The 12276-nt window shown below is 38.0% G+C and overlaps 1 protein-coding gene across 1 annotated transcript in view; it reads right to left on the reverse strand.

The window, feature by feature from the left end:
* The window catches only part of LOC147345296 (phospholipid-transporting ATPase ABCA3-like), a 238869-nt gene that overhangs the window by 26956 nt on the left and 199637 nt on the right, over positions 1-12276 (reverse strand). The window lies entirely within an intron of this gene.

The raw sequence follows: 12276 nt of genomic DNA on the forward strand, positions 1-12276 counted from the left end.
CTGTCCCTGGGATTTTCCAGGTAATCATATTGGAGTGGGTTGCCATTTCCTTTGCCAGGGCATCATCCTGACCCAGGGACAAAACCTACATCTCCTGCCTTGGTAGGCAGGCTCTTTACTACTGATCCACCATGGAACCCCACATATAAGCGAGGTCATAGTAACTGTCTCCATCACAAGCTGGAATCAAGATTGCCAGGAGAAATATCAACAACTTCAAATATGCAGCTGATGCCACTCTAATGGCAGAGAGTGAAGAGGAGCTAAAGGACTTCTTGATGAGGGTGCAAGAGGAGAATGAAAAAGCTGACTTGAAACTCAACATCAAAAATTTAAGATTATGGGATTCAGTCCCACCACTTCATGGCAAATAGATGAGGATAAAGTGGAAGCACGGAGAAGGCAATGGCACCCCACTCCAGTACTCTTGCCTGGAAAATCCCATGGATGGAGGAGCCTGGTAGGCTGAAGTCCATGGGGTCACTACAAGTTGGGTACGACTGAGCGACTTGACTTTCACTTTTCACTTTCATGCATTGGAGAAGGAAATGGCAACCCACTCTAGTGTTCTTGCCTGGAGAATCCCAGGGAAGGGGGAGCCTGGTGGGCTGCCGCCTATGGGGTTGCACAGAGTCTGACACGACTGAGGCGACTTAGCAGCAGCAGCAGCAAAGTGGAAGCAGTAACCAATTTTCTTTCCTAAGATTCCAAAATCACTGCAGATGGTGACTGTAGCCATGAAATTAAAAGATGCTTGCTCCCTGGAAGAAAAGCTGTGACAAACTGAGACAGCATATTAAAAAAGAGACATTACTTTGCTCATGAAGGTCCATATAGTCAAAGCTATGGTTTTCTCTTGAGAGTCCCTTGAACTGCAGGGAGCTCAAACCAGTCAATCCTAAAGGTAATAAACCCTGAATATTCATTTGAAAGACTGATGCTAAAGCTTAAGCTCCAATATTTTGACTACCTGATGTGTAGAGTCAATTCATTGGAAAAGACTGATGTTGGGAAAGATTGTAGGCAAAAGTTCTTTATGTGATCTACTGACTATATTATGCCAGGCTCCTCTGTCTGGCTCCTCTGTCAAGGGTAGCAGAGGATAAAATGGTTACATAGCATCACTGACTCAATGGACATGAATTTGAACACATTCCAGGAGACAGTGGAGTATAGAGGAGCCTGGCGTGCTGTAGTCTTTGCAGTCGCAAAGAGTCAGACATGACTTAGCGACTCAACAACACTGACAATCTGACATTTCACTTAGCATAATGATCTCCAGGACTATCTACCTTGGTATATATAGGGCACTTTCATTCCTTTTTTATGGCTGAGTAATATATTGTGTGTGTGTGTGTGTGTGTGTGTGTATTAAGTCACTTCAGTTGTGTCAGACTCTTTGCGTCCCTATGGATTGTAGTCCTCCAGGCTCCTCAGTCCAAGGGATTCTCCAGGCAAGAATACTGGAGTGGGTTTTTATGCCCTCCTCCAGGGGATCTTCCTTACCCGAGTATTGAACTCACATCTTTTATGTTTCCTGCATTGGGATGCAGGCTCTTTGCCACTAGCGTGACCTGGGAAGACATATGTACATGTACATCATAGCTTTTATCCATTCATTTACTGATGGACACTTCAGTTCAGTTCAGTTCAGTTCAGTCGCTCAGTCATGTCTGACTCTTTGCGACCCCATGAATTGCAGCACGCCAGGCCTCCCTGTCCATCACCAACTCCCAGAGTTCACCCAAACTCATGTCCATCGAGTCAGTGATGCCATCCAGCCATCTCATCCTCTGTTGTCCCCTTCTCCTCCTGCCCCCAATCCCTCCCAGCATCAGAGTCTTTTCCAATGAGTCAGCTCTTCGCATCAGGTGGCCAAAGTACTGGAGTTTCAGCTTTAGCATCCGTCCTTCCAATGAACACCCAGGACTGATCTCCTTTAGGATGGACTGGTTGGATCTCCTTGCAGTCCAAGGGACTCTCAAGAGTCTTCTCCAACACCACAGTTCAAAAGCATCAATTCTTTGGTGCTCAGCTTTCTTCACAGTCCAACTCTCACATCCATACATGACCACTGGAAAAACCATAGCCTTGACTAGACGGATCTTTGTTGGCAAAGTAATGTCTCTGCTTTTGAATATGCTATCTAGGTTGGACATAACTTTCCTTCCAAGGAGTAAGCGTCTTTTAATTTCATGGCTGCAATCACCATCTGCAGTGATTTTGGAGCCCCCAAAAATAAAGTCTGACACTGTTTCTTCAGATGGCCTCTAAACCTTGGCTATTGTAAATAATGCAGGAGTAAACATAGTGGTGCATGTATGTTTCAGAATTAGTGCTTTCATTTTCTTCAGATAAATATTTGAAAGTGGAATTGCTGGATCATATGGTAATTCTATTTTTAATTTTTTGAGGAACTTATATACTGTGTTCTATATTGACTGTACCAATTTACATTCCCACCAACAGTGGACCTGAGGGTTCCCTTTATCCACATCATCACTTGCCAATCTAACTAGTATGAAGTGATATTGCTATGTGATTTTGGTTTCATTTCCCTGAAAATTAGTGATGTTGAGCATCATTTTATTTTTTCTGCTGGCCATCTGAATCCTCTTTCTGTTAGTTCATTATTATAATGTTTAGAAATGCATCAGATTTCTGTGTATTCATCTTTACCCTGCAACTTTACTGAATTCATTTATTAGTTATGATAGTTTTGGTCTATTATAGTTTTAATAGTGTTTTGGATTTTCTGTATATAGAATGGCATCTGTGGATACTAACAGTTTCACATTTCCCTTCCAATTTGGATAACTTTTATTTCTCTTTCTTGTCTGATTGTTGTGGCTAGGACTTCCAATATTGTGTTAAATACAAGAAGTGAGAGTGGACATCCTTTTCTTGTTCCTGATTTTTGAGGAAAAGCTTTCAGTGTTTCATTATTGAGTTTGATATTAGCTGTGTGTTTATCATGAAATGCCTTTTTATTATTTTAGATATGTCCCCTTTATACCCACTTTGTTGAGTGTTTTTATCATAAATAGATTCTTCTGCTTTTATTGAAGTGATCATAGTCTTTCTACCCATGATTTTGTTAACATGTGCATAATATTGATTGATTTGCAGATACTGAACAAATGAATGATGTGTCACTCATTCATTCAATGAATAATGAACCATCCAAATTCATCATTCATTCTTACACATGAAGGATCATGTGTAAAATCCTTTTAATGCATTGTTGAATTCAGTTTGCTAATATTTTGTTGAGGATTTTTGTATCTATGTTCTTCAGGGATATTGGCCTGTAATTTCTTTTTTTTGTAGTGTTTTTGGTTTTTCTATCAGGGGAATACTGGCCTCATGGATTGTGTTTGGAAGTGTTCTTTTCAATTATTTGAACTAGTTTGAGAATACTAGGTATTAACTCTTTGGATATTTGGTAGAATTCACCTGTGATTCCCTCTAGTTTTTAGACTTTATTAGGAGTATTTTGAATACTGATTTGATTTCATTATTAGTGTTGATCTGTTAAGATTTTATGTATCTTCCTGACTGAGTCTTGGGAGATGGTGTGTTTCTAGAAATTTATCCCTTTCTTAAAAATTGTCCAGTTTGCTACTGTGTAATTGTTTATAGTAAACTCATGAACCTTTGTATCTGTAGTGTCTGTTGTAACTCTTCTTTTATTTATGATTTCATTTGGACTTTATCTCTCTGTTTTTAAAAATGAATCTGGCTAAATGTTTACCACTTTTGTTTATCTTTTCAAAGGGCCAGCTTCTAGTTTCATCTATTTCTACTTTTTTAAAGTTTCTGTTTATTTGGACTCTGATCTTTATTATTTAATTTCTTCTACTAACTTGGGGCTTCATTTGTTCTTTTTCTGGTTCTTTTATGTGTGAGGTGGGATTGTTTACTTCAGATTATCCTTGTTTACTGAGGTAGGTATATATCACTAAAAAGTTTCTTAGAACTGCTTTTGCTACAATCCATATATTTGGGAGCACTGTGTTTCCATTTTCATTTTATTTCATCTTTGATATCTTCACTGATCCATTGGATGTCTAGCAACATATTGGTTAGTTTCCACATGCTTGTGGTTTTTATAATTGTCTTCTTGTAATTCATTTTAATTTTCATACCAGAGTGGTCAGAAAAGATGCTTGACATGATTTCAGTCTTCTTAAATTCACTGAGATTTGTTTTGCAGCCTAATGTGAAAAAGTCCTATGTGAACCTGAAAAGAAGGGGAATTCTGTTGGAGTGGGATATTTCATATATATCTATTAAATCAACCTGATCTAGGCTGTCATTTAAGTATTTGTTGTTGTTCAGTTGCTCAGTTGTGTCCGACACTTTGCAACCCCATGGACAGCAGCATGCCAGGCTCCTTGTCCACCATCTCTTGGAGCTTGCTCAAACTCAGGTCCATTGAGTTGGTGATGCCATCCAACCATCTCATCCTCTTTTGTCCTCTTCTCCCCTTGCATTCTATCTTTCCCAGCATCAAGGTCTTTCCCAGTGAGTTGGACTTTTGCATCAGGTGGCCAAAGTATTAGAAGTTCAGCTTCAGTGCTTTCAATGAATATTGAGGGTTGATTTTCTTTATGTTTGATCTCCTCACAGACCAAGGGACTCTCAACAGTTTCTCCAACACCACAGTTTAAAAACATCAATTCTTTGGCATTCAACCTTCTTGATGGCCCTACTCGCACATCTGTACATGACTACTGGAAAAACCATAGCTTTGACTATAGAAACTTTTGTCAGCAAAGTAATGTCTCTGCTCTTAAATACACTGTCTAGGTTTGTCATAGCTTATTTTCCAAGGAGCAAATGTCTTTTAATTTCATGGCTGCAGTCACCATCTGAAGTTATTTTTGAACTCAAGAAAATAAAATCTATCACTGTTTCCATTGTTTCCCCAACTATTTGCCATGAAGTGATAGGACCAGATGCCACGATATTAGTTTTTTGAATGTTGACTTTTAAGCCAGCTTTTTCACTCTCCTTTATCACATTCATCAAGAGGCTCTTTAGTTCATCTTCACTTTCTGCCATAAGTGTGGTGTCATCTGCATACCTTAGGTTACTGATATTCCTCCTGGCAAACTTGATTCCAGCTTGTGCTTCATCCAGTCTGGCATTTCGTTGGATGTAGTCTGCGTATAAGTTAAATAAGCAAGGTGACAATATGGAGCCTTGACATACTCCTTTTCCAATTTTGAATTAATCTTCTGTTCCATGTCCAGTTCTAACTGTTTCTTGACCTGATACGGGTTTCTCAGGAGGCAGGTAAGGTGGTCTGGTATTCCCATATTTTTAAGAATTTCCCAGTTTGTTGTGATCCACATAATCAAAGGCTTTAGCATAGTCAATGAAGCAGTAGTAGATGTTTTTTCTGGAATTCTCTTGCTTTTTCTATGATCCAACAGATGTTGGCAGTTTGGTCTCTGGTTCCCCCGCCTTTTCTAAGTCCAGCTTGTATATCTGGAAATTCTAAGTTTACATACTGTTGAAGGCTAGCTTGGAGGATTTTGAGCATGACGTTGCTAGCATGTGAAATGAGTGCACTTCTGTAGTAGTTTGAACATTCTTTGGCATCGCCCATCTTCTGCTTCTGTTAGGCCCATACCATTACTGTCTTATTGTGCCCATCTTTGCATTAAATTTCCCTTGGCATTTGTCATATTCTTGAAGAGATGTCTAGTCTTTTCCATTCTATTGTTTTCCTCCATTTCTTTGCATTGTTCACTTAGGAAGGCTTTCTTATCCCTCATTGCTATTCTTTGGAAATCTGGATTCAGTTGGGTATATCTTTCCTTTCCTCTTTGCCTTTCACTTCTCTTCTTTTCTCAGCTATTTGTAAGGCCTCCTCAGATAACCATTTTGCCTTGTTGAATTTCTTTTTCTCGGGGGGTGGTTTTAATCACTACCTCCTGAACAACATTATGAAACTCCATCCATAGTTCTCCAGGCACTCTATCAGATCTAATCCCTTGAATCTATTTGTCACTTACACTGTATTATTGTAAGGAATTTAGTTTAGGTCATACCTGAAGGGCCTAGTGGTTTTCCCTGCTTTCTTTAATTTAGTGTGAACTTTATAACAAAGAGTTCATGATCTGAACCATAGTCTGCTCCCAGTCTTGTTTTTGCTAACTGTTTAGAGCTTCTCCATCTTTGGCGGCAAATAATATAATCAATCTGATTTCAGTATTGACCAGATGGGTGATGCCCATGTATAATCGTCTCTTGTGTTGTTGAAAGAGAGTGTTTGCTATGACCAGTGCACTCTTGGCAAAAGTCTGATAACCTTTTCCCTTCTTCATTTTGTACTCCAAGGCCAAACTTGCCTGTTGTTTAAGTATTGTGTTGGCCAAAAATTTCATTTATGTTTTTCCATAAGATGCTATTGGAAAACCCAAAGGAACATTTTTGGCCAACCCAATAGAATGTTTTCTCATTGATTTTCTTTCTGGATAGTCTATCTATTAAAACAAGTGGGGTGTTAAAGTCCTCTTCTAGTTTTATACAACTGGCATTATCTTGCTTTATACCTGTATTTCTTTGTTAGGTACATAGATATTTACAAATGTTATATCTTTTTATTGTATTGATCACTCTATAATTATGTAATGACCTTTTCATCTCAGTACAGTGTTTGTTTTAAAGTAAATTTTAAAAATATATAATCATTGCCACCACAGCTTCCTTTTCATTTGCGTGGAAAATCTTTTCCATCAATTCTCTTTCAGCATGTATATGTCTTTATCTCTGAAGTAAGTCTTTGAAGGTTGCATACACATGGGTCTTTAAAAAATAATCCAGTCAACTACTCTGTGTCTTTTGATTGTAATATTTATTCCATTTATATTCAAAGTAATTATTGATAGTATTTACTTATTGCTGTTTCATTAGTTGTTTTCTGTTTAATTCTCTGATTCTTTCTTGTTCTCTTTCCTTGTAATCTGATGACTTTCTTTAGCGCTATGTCTACATTTCTTCTTTTTAAATTTTGTGTATCTATTACAGCTTTTTTTGTTTGCGTTTACCATGAGGTTTTTATGTAACAACCTATGTTGTTACATAGCAGCCTAAGTTGATGATCACTTGAGTTCAAATATGTTTTAAAAGTACAATCATGCCCCACATTTTATGTTTTTGATGTCACATTTTGCATCTTTTAATTTTGTATATTGCACAATTAATTGCTTTAGATACCATTTTACTGCTTTTGTCTTTTAATATTCATACTATTGTTATAGGTGGTTGATCCACTGTCTTTACTGTATGTTTTCTTTTACTAGCAACATTTTTCCTTTCATGATTTTCCTTTTCTAGTTATGGCGTTTTCTGTTTTTTCTACCTGAAGAAGTCTCTTTTACTATTTCTTGTAAGGCTTGTTTAGTGGTGATAAACTCCTTTAACTTTTGCTTCTTTGGGAAACTCTCTCTCCTTGAATTCTGAATGAATCCTTGCCAGGTAGAGTATTATTGGTTATTTTTTTTTTTCTTTCAGTACTTTGAATATGTAGCATCAGTCTCTACCTACCTGTAAAGATTCTGCTGAAAAATCAATTGATAATCTTATGGTGGTTCCCTTGTATGTAATGAGTTTTTTTTTCCTTGCTGCCTTTAAGACTCTTCAGTTTTAATTTTTGTTATATTAAGTAAAATGTATTTTGGCATGAATGTCTTTCGGTTCATCTTGTTTGGGACTCTGTGATTCTTGCACTTGGATGTCTGTTTCCTTCAATAATTTAGAAACATTTTCAGCCATTATTTCTTCAGATAGAGTTTCTGCCCCCTAATTCTCCTCCTGTAATCCCTATAATGTAAATATTATTATGCTTAATGTTTTCTCAGAGGTCCCTTAAACTGCCCTCATTTTTAAAAAATTCTTTTTTCTTTTTTGCTATTCCAATTGGGTGATTTCTACTACTCGGTCTTCTAGATTGTTGATCCATTCTTCTGCATCCTCTAATGTGCTGTTAAGTTACTCAAGTGTATTTTCATTTATTATTGTATTCTGAAGTTCTGACTGCATCTTTTTTATATTTTCTAACTCTTTGTTGAAGCTTACTGATTTCCTCCATTCTTCTGAGTTTGGTGAGGATTTTCATGACTATTTCTTTGAATTCTTTATCTAATAATTGTTTATTTTTGTTTCATTTAGTTCTTTTTATGAGGCTTTGTCTTGCCTTTTTTTTATTACTTTTGTTTTATGAGGTTTTGTCATGTTGTCTCTGCATTTTGCCTCATTCTCTGTTTGTTTCTATGTGTTGGGTATATCAGATATAGCACTAGGTCTTGAAAGAGTGGTGTTATGTAGACCACTGGTGTACAGTGAATTGCAGTGGAACAACTCCCCCTGGTCATCAGGGCCAGGTGCTCTAGGGGTATCTTTATGTATACCAGCGTGCCTTTCTGTTGTGATTGGGCCACAATTCCTGCAGGCATGCTGCATGGCTTGGTAGCTGCTGCAATGCCCTTGCAGACTGGTTGGTCCCATCCCAACTGTCTGAGACCTGGTCACAACTACTGTAGGTGTGCTCGTGAGCAGGATTGCCCCTCAGTATGGCTGGTTGTGAGGCCCAGCTGTGACCATTGTAGGTGTGCTAGTGTGTAGGGCTGGTCTCCAGGAAATGGAGATGATTTGGAGCGGTGCCAGGTAGGGTGGAGTGAGAGCCACTTTGAGGACTGAGCAGGGAAACTGGGTTGGGCTGGGCTGGCACTTAGCATAAGGCTGGGGTGTGGCACACAATGTTAGTTATATATCTGGAGAATTACAGAAATGATCCCCACCAACAATGGATCAGCTAAGTAGAAGGAGACTAAAAATATATGACATCCACTAGCACTTCTGTTCTTTGAGATAGTTCCACCAGATCTTACCCTTTGGCATATGCCCTTAAATTAATCAATTAATTGCCTTCTTATATGATCCAGGTGCTTTGCAAATCCTCAGTGCTGGGACATGGAGAAAGTTGAAATTGCATACAAGCTCTTCACAAGGGGAGTTTTGATTTCCCACAGCCTACTGGTTCTCCTGGTTATAAACCCCACCAATTCTCAAAGTCAGACATTATGGGGACTTATCTTCCCAGTGCAGGTCTTTTGGGCTGGTGAGCCTGATGTGGAGCTTGAACCCCTCCCTCCTTGAATATTACTTCTTGGGGTAATATTCCTCCTGTGGGTTCTGGCTAGTCCACATCTCTGCCCCTCTTACCCATCTTGATGTGGCCTTTTCTATATATCCTTAACAATATGAATTTTGTTCTGCTAGTCTTTAGGTTACTATTGGAGACAGTTGTAGATGTGGTTTTGGCATTTCTCTGGGAACAAGTAAACTCTTATTCTGCTATCTTTATCTGACTCCTGAAGATAATGCCAGACAATTTTCTAATGGAATATCAGTTTATATTCCCAACATCAATGTTTGATGGCTCCAGTTGTACTGTTTCTTCAACACTTAGTATATTTACATGTATACTGTGGTATCTCTCAGTGGCATTCTTTGCATTTACCAATGACTGTTGATGTTATTCATTTACATATGCTCTCGCTAGTAAAGCAATGCTCAGAATTCTCCAAGCCAGGCTTCAGCAATATGTGAACCATGAACTTCCACGTGTTCAAGCTGGTTTTAGAAAAGGCAGAGGAACCAAAGATCAAATTGCCAACATCCGCTGGATCATGGAAAAAGCAAGAGAGTTCCAAAAAAGCATCTATTTCTGCTTTATTGACTATACCAAATCCTTTGACTGTGTGGATCACAATAAACTGTGGAAAACTCTTCAAGAAATGGGAATACCAGACCACCTGACCTGCCTCTTGAGAAACCTATATGCAGGTCAGGAAGCAACAGTTAGAACTAGAAATGGAACAACAGACTGGTTCCAAATAGGAAAAGGAGTATGTTAAGGCTGTATATTGTCACTCTGCTTATTTAATTTACATGCAGAGTACATCATGAGAAACAGTGGACTGGAAGAAACACAAGCTGGAATCAAGATTGCCAGGAGAAATATCAATAACCTCAGATATGCAGATGACACCACCCTTATGGCAGAAAGTGAAGAGGAACTACAAAGCCTCTTGATGAAAATGAAAGAGAAGAGTGAAAAAGTTGGCTAAAAACTCAACATTCAGAAAACTAAGATCATGGCATCTGGTCCCATCACTTCATGGGAAATAGATGGGGAAACAGTGGAAACAGTGTCAAACTTTATTTTGGGGGGCTTCAAAATCACTGCAGATGATGATTGCAGCCATGAAATAAAAAGACGCTTACTCCTTGGAAGTAAAGTTATGACCAACCTAGATAGCATATTAAAAAGCAGAGACATTACTTTGCCAACAAAGGTTTGTCTAGTCAAGGCTATGGTTTTTCCTATGGTCATGTATGGATGTGAGAGTTGGACTGTGAAGAAAGCTGAGTGCCGAAGAATTGATGCTTTTGAATGTGGTGTTGGATAAGATTCTTGAGAGTCCCTTGGACTGCAAGGAGATCCAACCAGACCATTCTAGGGGAGATCAGTCCTGGGTGTTCATTGGAAGGACTGATGGTAAAGCTGAAACTCCAGTACTCTGGCCACCTCATGCAAAGAGTTGATTCATTGGAAAAGACCCTGATGCTGGGAGGGATTGGGGGCAGGAGGAGAAGGGGACGACAGAGGATGAGATGGCTGGATGGCATCACCGACTCGATGGACATAAGTTTGAGTAAACTCCAGGAGTTGTTGATGGACAGGGAGGCCTGGTGTGCTCTGATTCATGGGGTCACAAAGAGTCAGACACGACTGAGCGACTGAACTAATTGACTGGATATTTGTATCTTCATTTTTGTAAAGTCAGTGTTCAAGTCTTTTGCTCATTTTAAAATTGGGTTTTCTGCCAATTTTATTAGTGGTTTTCAATTCAAAATAGTTTTCCTTTGTGTGACTTGCCTTTTGACTCATTTAATGATGTCTTTTGATGATTATGCCTTCACTATCATGGTTATATTTGCTATGTTTTTGTTCTGAAAGCTTTATTGCTTTATCTTTCACATTTAGATGTAGAAAAGTTGTAAACTAAAACCAACCTGTATGAAGTAAGATGGGAATCAAAGTTCATTATGTGCTTATGGAAATCCATTTGAATCGGCATCATTAATTGAGATGAACATCCTCTCTTCACTGCATTTTGTGTCAATTCTATCATATTTGTGCATCTATTTCTAGACATTTTATTCCACTGTTCTCAAACTTTAGCATGCACAGAATTACTTGAGTGGCTCGTTAAAACAAGAATAATGGGTTCCAACTCCAAATCTTCTGGTGTAGTAGGTCAGGGCTGGGGCCTGAAAAGCTGCATTTCTAAAAATCTGAGCTTATGCAGATAACCAAACGTTAAGAAAAAATTATTCTTTCTGTTACATTGCTCTATTTCTCAGTCTTAGTTACTATAGTTTAAAAAACACATATATGGTAGTATATGTCTACCATATTTGTTCTTTCTCAATATTTCCTTGGAGATCCTTAACATTTTGCATTTCTGTGTACATTTTTAAATCACTTTACATTTCCATGTAAACTTTAGAATCAACTGATCAGATGATCATTCTGCGCGTGCGCGTGTGCGTGCGCACACACACACTCACACACACACAGGATTTTGATTGGGATAGCATTAAATCTTTAGATTAATTTAGGGAAAATTGTCATCTCCCCATGATTGGGTTTTCCAAAGCAAGAACATGGTATATTTCTTCATTTAGATAGGTCTTCTTTAATATTTCAATTGTTTTTTTTTGTAATATTCCATGAAAATGTCTTACATAACTTATGTTAGATTTATTCCTGGGTATTTTTATTTTTTAATTCAAATAACACCATTTGAATGTTTTTATGCTATTCAAATGACATAATTTTATATTTAGCTTTTTGTTTGTGGCTTATATATAGATATACAACTGATTTTTCTATATAGACTTTTTATTTAGCAGTAGAACAGAGACCATAATTTTGTACTTTAAGAAAGAGTCCAGGAGATTTTGACAAATACCAACATTTGAAAGCAACTGCAATAGAGATGTGCTGTTAAATATGCATTCTGTAGGCCAACAGAATCAATATCACTTGGGAGTTTATTAGAACTATGCAGGGATCAAGTTAGGGTGAATAAGCAACTTTGGGAGGGAATGGTTTTCTGACACAGGAGATGTTCATGGGAAACCTTTCTATTATGATCAAAATATTTTACAGTATCATGTTCTGACTGGTAG

The sequence above is a fragment of the Bos grunniens genome, chromosome 25 (assembly GCF_055505025.1).
Source record: "Bos grunniens cultivar Pamir isolate PY7600 chromosome 25, Bosgru_T2T1.0, whole genome shotgun sequence".
NCBI lineage: Eukaryota > Metazoa > Chordata > Mammalia > Artiodactyla > Bovidae > Bos > Bos grunniens.